Source organism: Clarias gariepinus, chromosome 23 (genome assembly GCF_024256425.1).
Source record: "Clarias gariepinus isolate MV-2021 ecotype Netherlands chromosome 23, CGAR_prim_01v2, whole genome shotgun sequence".
In the NCBI taxonomy this organism is placed as follows: Eukaryota; Metazoa; Chordata; class Actinopteri; order Siluriformes; family Clariidae; genus Clarias; species Clarias gariepinus.
Window position 1 is genome coordinate 25,345,840 of NC_071122.1, and position 15,464 is coordinate 25,361,303.

Below are 15,464 nucleotides of genomic sequence, written 5' to 3' on the forward strand. Positions count from 1 at the left end.
GTTGGGAACACTGGAAAAGAGAGTAAATATCAGTTAAAATATTCACTGCAAATACATTAATAAAATGCAACATTGTACAAATCAAACATTATACAAAGATAATTCTTAAAGACAGCACTGGACTGGAGAAGTTCCCACCTTGGCAGGGTGCTTGAGGATCCTCCAGTCCCAGAGTAAGCCTGTTATATAGCAGCATTATCATTCACTCAGCAGATCTGTCCAGCTATATATGGCCATATAGTCTTAGTTGATGCAGTGTATTTTAGCTTTCTGTAACACTGACTTCATGTCATGACTTCATGTCAAACAGTTCCAATTGCTGGTCTTTTTTAAAATGATTTCTTCAATATATACACTTTTCTTTATTTTATTAATAGGTAAACATTTTTAAAAGAAATAATAGATACAAATAAAAAGTTCCAGAGCCAAGGATTATTAATGTACCTATTAAAATTAGCATACATATTTATATGTACTATACATACTATACTGTATGTCTTATTCCAGTATATACAGTACATACTGTATATATATTTTTAAAGTATATATTTATGATCAAGTTTGGATTTCTGTTTCCAATAAGCATTCTGTAAATTTCTTCTAAAAAATGTGTTACTCTTAAAACGGTGTTGCTAGAGTTTTTAATTTTTTAAATATATTCCTTTATCTTTGAAAGGTTCCTGAGCCCAATAATTTTCTGGCATTGAAGAGTCACTAAAATCAGACATGAAGAAGCACTCTAATCCTAATGGTGTTCATTTCCAAGGTCAGTGCCATCATTTTCAAAAATATAAATCACATTTCCAAGTAGTCAGTATTTAAAATCAATCATTAATTCATTCCTCTCAATTTTGAGTAAAACCAATAATGTATATACATTTTATGTAAAAAACAGCATTTATTTATTTTAGTATATGTACGGTAAAGTAGCAACAAATTTGGTATAAAACATACTTATTTAAAACTAACTTTTTGAAAAGTTTTTCTGTTAAAAATGTTTATGTAGTAATTCATAGTGTCTCTATATCTCCTCATTTTAAAGAAAAGGTATGTTAATGTATTTCGAGCTTAATAGTCCCATTTCACCAAAAAGCAAATCAAAGCTCTCATCCAGATCAACAAATATTGTATGGCAGGATTTTAAAGTTGATATTTGTGATTGAAACATTGGTACAAACACGTTAATAAATGTATGTTATCTGAAATACTGAAAAAGCTGGTTACCTTTAGCATTAAGCCACATTTAAACAAGCTTTTTTTTTTTTTTTTTTTTTTTAATTAATTTAGTTAAAACCTCTTTATATCCTCAGACATGACTTGGGCACATCACAATTGTCAAGGGATCTAACATTTAGCGCAGTATCAAATTAAAATAGAACAAATTGTACTGCAAGATTTATTACCAGTGACTGACCATAATGATCTTTGCCAAAGAAAGATAATATACTTTGGCAGTTGCTTACGAAGCAGTGAAATTTAGAAGTGATTATTTGGATTCATAAAATAAAATGCTGAAACTGAATATTGCAAGCTGAATGTTCTTATTAGGTCTAAATACAAATATAGAAACCAGCTAAAGGTCGGGGACGAGCTTCCAGAATTTAGTGCACTTTAGATTGCAGTATAAATAATGATACTGGTGCTACATAAGAGCTCCTGGTTGCTGTCATCTTCAAAGTAAGTCTTCTTGTTTATTTTTAACATTTGAAAATACTTTTTCAAACCTTTGGTGCTGTTTTTTTTTTTATTATTGTATTTAACCCAGCAACGCAGTATTGGTCAATGATTGATCTTAACAAGGCAACGTCTTATTCATCTTGCCGTGTGTGTAGACAGCAGAGGGTTCAGACATCAAACTGTGCATTTATCTTTCCGGCAGTGTTACAACATGTTACAGATGTTACAACATAGTTGCTTTATGAACTGTTCTAATGTAAAAAACTGATGAGTTGTGTTTGTTTTACCATAAAGTAACTTTATAATTAAAGGATAAAGTTCCAGTTTCCACATTTTTTTATAATGTTTTTATAATAGAAATGCACCTATATGCTGTTACACATTACCCTAAAGAGGATGTTATCCCTGGGGATGAGGATGTAGGCCCTTGTAAGGTTTAACTTGTGTAGCAACTTATTAAACCTAAAAAGAAAGGGCTTGATTTACTCTTTTAATTTAAATTTGAGCAAAAAACACTGAATTAGAAATTGTCTATAAAAGGTTAGTGCACAAGTTTACCTTTATTGCTCTACAAATAGCACTTAACACAAACTATATTGTAACTAATAAGTTTTTTTAGTTTTGTGATGGTGCATTACCACAACCTTTTGGACAAAATGGGCTGGATTGCAAAATTGTCTAAAAACTCTAAACAGATATATGACTAATTTTCCAGGGAAAATTTAATATTATACTTGGAGTGGCCACATTTTCCAACTCTTTTAATTCTCTTGCACAGTATTTTAAAATTGGTCCTAGAAATTTCTATTGATATATTAATGTGTAAATGTTTCAGTGTTCCAAATCAAACCGCAGTGTCAGGTTTCCAATAACAGTGATGTGAGACATTTTTACATTTTCATTCCATGCAGTTTGTGGGCAGATCAGCATGGTAGATGTGGGCTGGAACTGGGCCATAATAATTTGCTATTTTGGAGAGCTTGAGTACCTGTGTACTAAGCGTGCTTCTGATTAAAAATCTGATTATCGAAATTGGCAGCCACATCAACATTCCATCGTCAGTCTAAGAATATAACAAAGTCTCTTCAAAGTAAGTCAAATTTGCAATATGCAAAATTTTCTGAAGTAAAACAACATCTGTGAATATCTGCCAAAAGCTTTAATACAACTAACCTTATTCTCCACTTAAGAACAATGCAGCCTGAAGAATGTAAGTTTGAAAAGTTATCTGTAAAGGAGGCAACTAAGTCTTGTAAGTCGACTTTCATAGACCCACCCACCTACACCAGAAGCCCTCAAAAAGCTTGAGCCTTACTCTGCAGAGAGTAAAAATGCTAAAACCATCATCATCCTGGGTTTACCTCACCGCTCCATACATTCAGGCTGACAGTGAGTGACTATTCAGCACGGCTAGACACATTCTGGATCATTAGAAGAATGGACTGTCTCTTAAAAGTGCACATTTTAGATGAGCATTTCGGTGTGTGTGTGAGAGCTAGTTAGGGAAATGTTTTGCTCTTTAGTCAAGCATTGGCTATTCTATTGGTTTCAGTTTCTTTATAATTGACAATTAATAATAAGGGAATTGAATATGTTGCTTTCCAATTAATAAAAGTTTTAAATTATATTTGTGCACTGCAGTTTAGAATTATTTTTCACTGCTGTAAAAAAAGTGTTCTATTTACTGTATAATATTGTTTATTCATTTCAATGTCAGATCCTAATGACCCTCACATACATGTGATCAGCAATCAGTGATCAGTATCGGTCGATTCTGATTTCCGTAATTGGGGATCGATAATCAGCTCCTACAACCCTAATTGGAGCACCCTTACTGTGTAGCATGTGGAGAAACAGTCTAAGGTTTTATTCGGAAGCCTAGGTTTATAGTGTTGCTTTTGTGTAGGTGTGTTATTTTCACAAAATAGCTTCAAGTCAGGGTTGTATTTGCACGATTTATTTAAACAAAATTTAGGACATCACAAGTCAGTCATATTTTATGCTTGCTTGTTGGTGCCTGGTTGGTCTCCACTTCATTCTTCTTTGGCCTTTGAGAAAAATTAAATGAGTACAATTAGAAGAAACCTTTAAATTGTTATGTAAAGGTTGTTATTGTTTTGAAGGTTGCTTTTTTAATAAAAAGTTGTTACAAATTATGAAAATAGAAAACAAGATGACGGTGCCTTACCTTTCCAGCATCTCTGCTCTTGACTCTCAGCTTGTTGACCTGGGACTCAGCAATGTCAGCACGCTCCTGAGCTTCCTCCATCTCATGCTGCACTTTTCTGTACCTGGACAGGTGAGTGTTGGCCTGCTCCTCCTGTGATCATCAAGAAATTCAATTGAACTCTTTTAGTATGGCGCTTTTAACATTCATTATTGCCGCAAAGCAGTGTACAATCAAAAGAAATTATAGAAGTTTGTATGAAATGTGAATGTGTATGAATCAAAATAATAAGATCCCCTTGTCCCTGATGAGCAATTCAAGGGGGACGACGACAGTGGCAAGAAACACCCAATTTAGGGACTTTTAAAATAAGCAAAAAAAAAAAAAACATGATTGTTGTAATGCCCTACATGAATGACCAGTGTAGGTTGTAAACTTACAGCATCCTCAGCCTGCCTCTTGTAGGCCTTCACTTTGAGCTGCAGTTTGTCCACAAGGTCCTGCAGTCTAATCACGTTCTTCTTGTCCTCTTCAGTCTGTAAAGATTGGTGTTTATGTATATTTTGCAAGTTTTAGTTATGTTTATATGTGCTACATATTGGCAACTATATTTAGTACCTGGTAGGTGAGCTCCTTCACTCTTCTCTCATATTTACGGACTCCTTTAATGGCTTCAGCTCCACGTCTCTGCTCAGCTTCAACCTCACTCTCCAGTTCACGCACCTAGATCAGACATTTCATTTGTGGAAAACCTTCTAGTAAAATGATTTTCTAGCTGTGTCCTGAGATTAAAGACTGTGAAATACCCTAGATTCCAGTTTCTGGAGCTGCTTCTTTCCACCCTTCATTGCAAGGCTCTCAGCCTCATCCAGACGGTGCTGTAGATCTTTGACTGTAACCTCAAGGTTCTTCTTCATCCTCTCCAGGTGAGCACTGGTGTCCTGCTCTTTCTTCAACTCTTCAGCCATCATAGCAGCCTAGTGTATGAGTCATGGAAGTGTTTACAGGTGTCAGTGTTTACTTTACATGCATTTGTAAAGGTCACTGGGGAAACAAATCTATCTTCTTGAACACTTACATCTGTGATTGCTTTCTTGGCCTTTTCTTCAGCATTTCTGGCCTCCTGGATGGTGTCATCCACCTCACCTTGAACCTGCACCAGATCAGCCTCAAGCTTCTTCTTGGTGTTAATCAGGCTGGTATTCTATTAAAATAGGGAACAAGATGACATTTTGGGGGTTTTTTTTGTCACAAAAGTTTTAAGACAAAGATTGGAACACCTAGTAGATCTTCTATACCTGAGAGTGCAGCAGTGCCACACGCTCACTGGCATCGACCAGCTCCTGTTCAGCCACTTTGCGTCCTCTCTCTGTCTGCTCCAGTGCAGTTCTCAATTCCTCAATCTCTGCCAGCATCAGGTTGTTCCTGCGCTCCACCATGGCCACCTGCTCCTTCATGTCTTCCTGGCCTCTGACAGCCTCATCAAGGTGCAGTTGGGCATCCTGATGTAAAAGTGGTTATCAGTTTGACTAGGACCATCATATTAAACTTTTTTAAATGTTTGTAGTGAATCAAAAATAAAAGCCTTAGCAGACCTTGAGCTGTCCTTGAACATTCCTGAGTTGTTTCTGGGCCTCAGAAGCCTGACGGTTGGCATGGCTTAGTTGAATCTCCATTTCATTGAGATCTCCCTCCATCTTCTTCTTGACCCTCAAAGCATCATTCCTGCTTCTAACCTCAGAATCCAGAGTGGTCTGCATAGATTCAATCACCCTCTGGCTGTTTCTCTTGATCTGCTCCATCTCTTCATCCTTCTCAGCCAGTTTCCTGTCAATCTCACTCTTAACCTGGTTAAGCTCAAGCTGGATACGGAGGATCTTAGACTCTTCATGTTCAAGTGTACCCTAAAGAAATAGGTTTAATGTAAAATTATGTAATGTAGATTCATTTTGTTTTTCTGCTTGTTTCAGTTATGCATAGTTACCTCAGCTTCTTCAAGAGCAGTTTGGATTTCTGATTTCTCAGTTTCCACTGTCTTCTTTGCTTTCTCCAGCTCATGGATGGTTTTTCCAGTTTCCCCAATTTGTTCAGTCAAGTCGGAAATCTCCTCTGTAGATGAGAGAAAATTTGTTGGTTATTTGTTTACATTTTATGAGTACTAAGGATTTACATGTAAATTTCTGTTTAACATACGTTGAAGGTTCTTGTTCTCCCTTTTCAGAGTCTCCAGATGGTCAAGTGTTTCCTCATATGAGTTCTTCATTTTAAAGAGCTCAGTGCTAAGAGAGCGAGCTTCTTTCTGAGCTCCCTCCAATTCAGCCTGGCCTTCCTCATACTTCTGCTTCCATTCTGCCAAGACCTAAATATCACGATAAAAAAGTATTATGCAAACTTAATGCTTGTTTCACTTTAATAACTTTTGTATTTTCGTCAATAGATGCTCACCTTGTCAAAGTTCCTCTGCTTCTTGTCAAGATTTGCAGCCAGGGCATTGGCTCTCTCAACATCTATCATGAGGTCCTCCACTTCACCCTGCAGTCTCTGCTTGGTCTTCTCCAGAGAAGCACATTTGGAGTTCACAGCTTCAATGGATTCCTCTGCTTCTTGTAGACGCTGAGCAAGCTTTTTTCTGTGCGGATGTTAATCAGCAATATGTTGTAAGTGTGGCTGTGTTGTGGGTTATTTGTTTGCACACAACTGTTTGTCATTGTGTTATTTACTTGGACTCTTCAAGCTCCTCAGTACGCTGGATGGCATCAGTCTCGTATTTGGTTCTCCACTGAGCCACCTCACTGTTCGCCTTGGACATTCCACGCTGAAGCTCAGCCTTGGCCTCCTGCTCTTCCTCAAACTGCTCTCTGAGCAGATCACAGTCATGACGAGCTGATTGGACAGCATGAGCGAGGGCATTCTTAGCCTATAGGAAAAGTTTTTATTTTTACGGTTTGCAAAAACATATGGGTTGTGTTAGGTACAGTAATCGACTGGACAGATTAATTTAGTCAATTTCACCATTTACCTTCACTTCCTCCTCAATGACTCTCTTGAGTTCTTCAATCTGCTGAGTGTAAGCTTGTTTTCCTCTTGTAAGCTGGGAAACAAGTGCATCTTTCTCTTCCAGTTGCCGGCTGAGTTCACCTGTCACCAATCATTGAGCATTAGCTGTGTGTTACACATCAAAATTTTAATTAGATCTTAGATTGAATTACCCACCATTTTCAGTCTGAAATCTTGCCTTCTGTGTGTTAATGTCATTGAGTTGACGGACATTCTCATCATTTTTGGTCTTGAGTTCACTCAGTTGGTCCTCAAGTGTGCGGCACATCTTCTCTAGGTTGCCCTAAATCATAATACCAAAATAAATAATGTGTTCATTTGTATCAGTACTCTTTATCTGAATGCTTTCCTATAAGAAATGAAGTCTATTATGATACCTTTGCTTTGGCAACAGCTTCCATGTTACTAGAGAGGTCATCAATCTCCATTTTATATTCACTCTTTTCCTTCTCCAGCTTCTGTTTGACACGCTGAAGGTTGTCGATCTGCTCTCCAAGCTCAGCAACACTATCAGCTTGTTTCTTGCGCAGTGCAGCAGCCGTGGCTTCATGCTGCAGAGTGGACTCTTCCAGATCGCGACGCAGTTTCTGGAACTCAGCTTCGCGCTTTTTGTTCATCTCAATCTGAGCAGCAGTGGCACCTCCAGCTTCCTCGAGCCTCTCACTGATCTCCTCAAGTTCCCTGGAGAGATCAGCTCTCTGCTTCTCAACTTTAGCCCGAGCTGCACGTTCAGCCTCAATTTCCTCTTCCAGCTCCTCAATGCGTGCCTAAAATAAAAAAAGTTAGTCTTGTCTGAATGAATGAACTTGTTTGCAGAGCTTACAGTCAAGATGTTTTAAATCTCATAATTACCTGGAGTTCTTTGATCTTCTTCTGAAGTTGAGCTCCCAGGGACTGTTCATCTTCAATCTTGCTTAGAAGCTGACTTACTTCAAAGTCTTTCCTGTTTTGCGAAATCAGGAAAGAAAAGGAATTATGCAAATATTTTTTTTGCAAGGCATCTAAACATGTTGCCAGTATATAAAAATTATTTTAGGCACACTCACTTCTTAATTTTTTCATCAGACTGCTGCTTGTCATTCTCCAGGTCCATTATGGACTCTTGGGCCAGTTTCAAGTCACCCTCAAGCTTCCTCTTGGCTCTCTCCAGGTCCATACGGAGTTTCTTCTCTTGTTCCAGAGAACCCTCAAGCTGTGTATGTCGTAATGTTAAATTTTTGCAGTCTAAATCAAAGTTAGGAAATATAATATTTTATTTAAAATGCAAGTCATACATCATCAACTTGTTGCTCAAGCTTGGTTTTTGCTTTGGTCAGAGTGTTGACTTTGTCTTCTTCTGCCTGAAGATCATCCAGAGTCTGCTGGTGTGCCTCTTGGAGGGCTTTCTTCTCTTTAGTGAGCTTGGCAATGCTCTCATCCTGAGCGGCCATCTCCTCAGTGAGGTTCTTGACCTGTCACAGAGCATTGTGATAATGTTATGTTTGTATTTTCTTGTATTTTGAAAGTAAACTATATGCTTCAGTTCAACCTTGTTCTCGGTGGCATGTTTCTCCTTTTCCACTTTGGCCAAGGTGAGCTCCAGGTCATCAATGTCTTTCTTCAGCTCAGAGCACTCATCCTCCAACTTCCTCTTCTTAGCAGTCAGCTCAGCATTGATTTCCTCCTCATCCTCCAGTCTCTCATTTGTGTCTTTGAGTTTAGCTTCAAGCTGGATCTTGCTCTTGATGAGCCCCTCACACCTTTCCTCAGCATCAACAAGGTTCTCAGTTTCCTGTTGTGAATGTTTAAATGTAATTAATGTCCAAATCCCATTAAACAGCCAAAGTCAGCTCTGTTTGAAATACTTACAGATGTTACTTGGAGTTGCAGATCATTTTTCTCCTGGAGCAGAGATACCATTTTCTCCTCCAGTTCTTTCTTCTTGGCCAGTGCCTTTGCCAAGTCCTCCTTCATTTTTTCAAAGTTCTCCTTCATGGCAACCATTTCCTTCTCAGTCTCTGCACTCTTGAGAAGAGGCTTGATCTTGAAGTACAGCTTCATCCATGGCCAGTGTTTCACATTCATGAATGAGCGGATGTTGTATTGAATACTGTAGATGGACTCTCTGGTAAAGAGAGATATTCCAGTTGTTTTTAGTCATTCTTCGTAACCAGATATTGGATTTGTATTCAATAATTGTACTATATCAATGTATAATTCATATAAATGTAGATATACCTCCTTTCCATCATTTTAACAAACTCTCTCCTCATAAGGTAGCCACGGCACAAAGCTTGAGTCATTGTCACCAGTGATGCCAGTTTCTCATCTCTCATCTCTTCAAGGGTACCCAGAAGTCCAGCTTTGAAGAACACCTGGATGTTGGATAAAGAAATATATAAGAAAATAGAGTAAATACAGTGGGTGTTGTTTTCAATCAGCCCTTTATAAAATAATTTTGTTGCTTTGGACCTTAAATGAACACGGACAACGTTTTTGTTTTTTCTACCTGTATTTACTCAGTGCAGATTATAACATATAAGTGAAAGATGAAACACCAACATGTCAGAAAAAAACTGAATCACCAAGTTGGCCAAGGATCACCCCCTTGTATCAGTATTTTGTTGAACCACCCTTTGCTTTAATTACTTTAGTTTTCAGTCTCTAGGCATATATCCCTAATAACTTTGCACATCTAGACTTTTCAATATTTGCCCACTGTTCTTTGTAGAACTGCTCAAGATGAGTTATATTTCATGGTGACTGTTTGTGGAGTGCTGTCTTTAAATCATTTAGCATATTTTAATGAAGTCTCGGCTCTGACTAGTCCATGCAAGCACATTCACCATTTTCTTCTTCAAGCAACATTGTCATGTTGAAAGGTAAACCTTGATGTCATTGACAACTTTCTGTCAGATTGCAGCAGATTTTCCTCAAGAATTTGACGGTATCCTGTTGCATTAATTTTCCTTCTATCCTGACAAGTGACACACACCATAACAGGATATTACCACCTCCATGCTTTATTGTAGGAATGGTGCTATTTGGAAGGTGAGTTGTATTGGATTCATGCCCGACTTATTATATGGTGGAGGGGTCAAAAAAATTAATGTTATTTGGAGCATTTTTGCTGAGGCCCGTTTTTGCTGAGCTCAGTCCTGACTGCATGTGGCCATTTCTGAGGATTGGCTTTTACTTGCAACGCCTACCATACAGGCCACTTTTGTGGAGAATTTGTGATATTATTGTCATAGGCACATAATGATAAATCTTTGTCCTGCCACTGCTTTAGAGTTTCTGTAGGTTTCTTGGTAGCCTCCCTGACCTGGTGCTTTCATCTAGTTTGAAGTGACGTCCTGATCCATGGAGGATGTGTGTTGTACCTAATACCTTTCAATTCTTAATAATTGATAATAAATTCATTTGACTTTCTCGGCAGTAATAAAGCCTGATGAATTTTGGTATATCCAACTCCTAACCAAGCTAATCTAAATGACCGCAGCTGATCACAGTTGAAAGTCAAATGGCTTTGTGTGCCAGTGAGAAGGTGATTAGCTTCACTTGATTGAGTTTACAAGTCATTTTCAGTGCGGCGATCTTTTGCCCACTCAGTGATTCTATTTTTTTCTATTTTTTCTGACATGGTGGTGTTACATCTTTCATTTGCATGGTAAAAGCAAATAAGTAAATACAGCTGGGTGAAACAAAAACTGTGTCTGTCTTTACCTCCAGCTGCAAAGCATGTGATTATTTTAGGGAGGGTGATTCTTTTCTATACCCACTGTAACAATTTGTGCTTAAATCTGTCCTTGTTCTTGTAGAATAAAAGAAGGTCTAAACTGTTGTATGTCAGATTCCCCAAGTTTCACTAATTTTAAAATGTCTTAGCATGTTTTACCTAAATATTAGTTGTTGTTGTTTTTGGTTTATAATAATGAACTTACTTTGGTGTGTCCAAACTTGTACTGGGTATGATCCACATCAATTGAGCCCAAGAGTTTCTCTGAAGCTTTCTTGTTGTCAATGAACTGTCCTTCTGGGATGACACTGGCATTTAAGACTTTGTATCTGAAAGTGGAAAAATGAAACATATTACAAAACAAATATAAATATATTCTCTTCATTTTTATTGTGAACAGTCATTCACAGTACCTCTGCTTAAAGTCACCGTAGAGGATTCTGCTGGGGAATCCCTTTCTGCAGATTCTGATACCCTCCAGCACACCATTACACCTCAGCTGGTGGATGACCAAGAAGTTCTCCATCAGACCTAGGGTAGAAATGTTATGCTTTTCAAGATCCAGCTTGTACCACATCAAGAGCATATTAATTAGTTGTATAGAAAATTTTGTATACCTGGGGTCTTAGACTCATTAGGAATCAAGCAACGCACAAAGTGAGGATGAGTGCTTCTCAAATTGGTCATCAGCTTGCCCAAGTTCTCCTGCAGAAGACACACTTTCCAAGTAAGCTGTTGCCAAGTTGATTTATTGTACTGTATATTACAACCCATATGCCAAAACACTTACCCTAAAGAGAGCAGACACTGTCTGGAAGGAACCACCCTTCTTCTTACCCTTCTTTCCACCAGTGTCAGCTGTTCAATGAAAAAATGTTAAAATGTTAAATTTTTCTACATTATTTGACCAGAGAAATCACATTTCTTTATGGATGGTAGTCCTGATTGTAGCCAAATTTGTGTTAAACAATCAATATAGGGTTTTGCTTTTGTTAATTTTTATTACTTGTAATAAACTAAGATAAAACTGTTTATCTTACCATCAGCACCAGCATGGGCTACATACAGGTGGACCATGAGTTTGTTTGCTGATTTCTGGTACAGCTGCACCACAGAGTCGTTCAGTGGATCCTTGTTCTTGTCCAACCAGCCGGAAATGTTGTAGTCCACAGTGCCGGCGTAGTGCACCAGAGAGAAGTGTGCCTCAGCTTTGCCTTTGGCAGGCTTTGGCTTCTGGAAAGCATTGGTTTTGCCAAGATGCTGGTCATGAAGCTTGTTCTTGAAGGATGTGTCTGTGGCTTTGGGGAACATGCACTCCTCCTCAAGGATGGAGAAGATGCCCATTGGCTGTTGGAGATTTTTATAAATGAGTGATCACTGCAGGATTAATTTTGAAAATATAAAAAATTTTCTTCGGAAATGTAGATGGTTTCACTGACACCACAGCAGCTTACCTTCTCAATAAGCTCAATGCAGGCAGCCAAGTCCATACCGAAATCAATGAACTCCCATTCGATACCTTCTTTCTTGTATTCCTCTTGTTCCAGCACAAACATGTGGTGGTTAAAAAACTGTTGCAGTTTCTCATTTGTGAAGTTAATGCAGAGCTGCTCCAAGCTGTTGAACTGTTACAGGAGATCAGTACATTAAACATTGCCAAAACTACTTAAAAACCACCAAATCATGGAAAATAAGAACTATTTACATCAAAGATCTCAAATCCAGCGATGTCCAGCACACCAATAAAGTACTGTCTTTGTTGTTTTGTGTCCAACATCTCGTTGATACGGATGACCATCCACAAGAACATTTTCTCATAGATGGACTTACAGAGCGCCGATACAGAATTGTTCACCTGAAGAATGCAAAAGATTTATTGATATTATCCTGCAGTTTCTTTCTCTATAAACAAAACTCTATTCTCACTTTTAACGGTTGAATAATAAGACATTACCTGAGGTACAGTCTGGCCTTTGGTCACAAACTCATTTCCGACTTTGACTCTGGGGTAGCACAAAGCTTTCAGCATGTCAGCTGAGTTCAGGCCCAGAAGGTAGGCGATTTTATCAGCAACTGAAGTGAAAAATATTATCTTAATAATCAAGAATGACACACATCTAGTACTTTATATATTGAAAGACTAGGTATATCTTGTAATTGCTTTCATACCCTCAGTGCCATCAGGCTCAGCCTGCTCCTCCCTCTGCTTCTGCTTGAACTTCATGTTGCCATGATGCATCACAGCACCGGTCAGCTTGTAGATGTTAATTTTCTCATCAGCGGTGAAGCCGAGAATGTCAATAGCCGTCTGTGTGATAAAAAGGAGAGCTTACTTGTGTGTATCTTTAAAGTAAAAAGGTTTTTAATAAAATCCGAACAAGTATTTTTTTTCCTACATCTGTGGCGATGAACTCCTCTACATCATTGATGCTCTTGACTGTGATTTCTCCCTGGCTGATCATTGGGTAGTCATAGGGGTTGGTGGTGATGAGCAGTGCCTCTGTATGATAATTAATTCAAATTGTATTAAGCCTACTTAGTTTTTACAAAGTAAAATGTTTTTTTTAACATGATGACTTTGATGTTCCTTACCAAGCAGCTCTGGTTTGTGTCCAGTCATGAGCTGGTAGAAAATGTGGTAGCTCCTCTCAGCAGACAGCTGGAAGGTGACTCTTGACTTTTCCAGCAGATCTGGTCACATTAAGATAAATACTCAAATGCTTGCATGTATTTTTTTGTTTTGTTTTAGGAGGGAAAAAAGAATCATGGAACTTACAAGTTTCAATATCAGCTGAGGCCAACTTTCCAGTTTGTCCAAAATGAATTCTGATAAATTTACCCTATAAAGTTTAAAGATGGTTAAATTACTGTTTAATTTTAACATTTATAATCTTGTAACATATTGGCTGCAATAGTCATGCAATCTAGGATTACTTACAAAACGAGAGGAGTTGTCATTTCTCACAGTCTTGGCATTACCATAAGCCTCCAGCAGGGGGTTGGCTGCAACAATTTGGTCTTCCAGTGACCCCTGGTGATGATTGCAGGTGTTTTAATGAGGTGTCTGAGGTCTGATTCTGTAATATAGCAATAATAATGATTCTCTTACCTGCATTTTGCCAGCAACAGGCTCTGCCTTCTTCTGTGTAGTCATACCAACCATGGCAAAGTACTGAATGACGCGTTTTGTGTTGACAGTCTTTCCTGCACCAGATTCTCCACTGGGGGTAGAACAGGAGAGTCCAGCATGAACAACTGTTTATTACATGTGCATATATCTAAAGATGCATTTGTTTTATTATTAGGGAATTATAATTTAGGAAGAGGTTTTGACTTACGTAATCAGGACTGACTGGTTCTCACGATCTAACGGAATAACAGAAGAGATTAAACATTTTATAAAATGTAATCAGCTCTATATACAGTAAATGGAACATTTTGAAATATAATAAGAACATCATACCAGTGTGCATGAACTGATAGGCGTTATCAGAGATGGAGAAGATGTGAGGTGGAGCTTCAATTCTCTTCTTGCCTCTGTATCCTTGAACAACGACAGCGTCGTACACTGGGAGCCACTTGTAGGGGTTCACAGTGACGCAGAACAACCCTGAGTAGGTCTGAAGGGAGAGTGAAATTGAATGTTCTTTAGTTTATGTCACTGCAGTCTCTTATATTTCTCCTTCATAACAGATTAGTTCTTGGTTTGACTTACGTAGATCATCCATGCTGCGTAGCGCTCTTTGAGGTTATACAGCACACAGGGTTCATTGAGGTGGGTCATCATGGCCATGTCCTCAATCTTGTCAAATTTGGGAGGATTCATGGGATAGACGTCATCCTCCTTAACTGTGAGAGTCTATAAAATAAAGTGATTAAAAACATTCAAATGGTTAGTTATGTAGGTTAATTGTTAGGATCCCGGCACTATTAGATTAGTCACAATCTTTTCACTTACTTGGTGATCCAGAGTTTCGACAGTGGCTTTGCCACCCTCTTTACTCTTCAGTGTACCTTTGAGATACATCTCCTTAGGTTCAGCCACAAAGACTGCTGTCTTGGCATCAAAAGGCCTGTTCTGAGCTTCAATCCTCTCTCTATCTGGTTTCCGGAGGTAGATGGCCGCCGGGCCGAAACACTCCATCTCACCATCTCCCATGATGGCAGGTTACTGTGGAGTCAAATAATAAACATGTACCTTATTTTACTTTGGATGAAGCCATGTAGTTGTTATAATTCACAAATTTTATTTTTGTCATACACCATCATATTTAATTTAATTTAATCCTTTTGAAACAGAGTAACATTTTTTTCACAAACACAAGATCCTTTTCAGAAGTCTTCTAATGTAGTTGCTTAAGAAATGAGAATCTAGTTACTGTATCCGTTAAGGTTATATAACTTATTGCCAACTGAACCATATTAATCATTGCAGTAATTATACAATGGAGGGCTCTTAAGTTTTTTTTTTTTTTTTTTGTTAAATCCAGGTGGTGTGTATACATATGTGCTGCCAGGTTATTTGCAAGAATAATGTTAAGTCAGTTAATAATGTTAGCTTGCTATTTGGGGGCCAACTAGTTTTAAGTTATAGCTGTTACAGCTTAATCACAAATTTGTTAGTTTGAGTGAGTTAGTTTGATTGACTGTGTATTTCTTCACAAATTAAAAAAAATTCTGTTGTCTTGAAAGAAATTTCCTTTTTGACAGATCAACAAAATACATAGTATATAAATGCACATTTATCATATTATATATATTTTAAATATATATTTTTGCCATTATGATTATTAACCCTGTACCTTTTGATGTCAAGAGGAGAAATTGGCAGATGGTAGATTGGCT

The 15,464-nt window shown here is 37.9% G+C and overlaps 1 pseudogene; it reads right to left on the reverse strand.

The window, feature by feature from the left end:
• Positions 1-3,695: 3,695 nt before the first annotated feature.
• LOC128511312 (myosin heavy chain, fast skeletal muscle-like) lies at positions 3,696-14,778 on the reverse strand (annotated as a pseudogene).
• Positions 14,779-15,464: the final 686 nt, after the last annotated feature.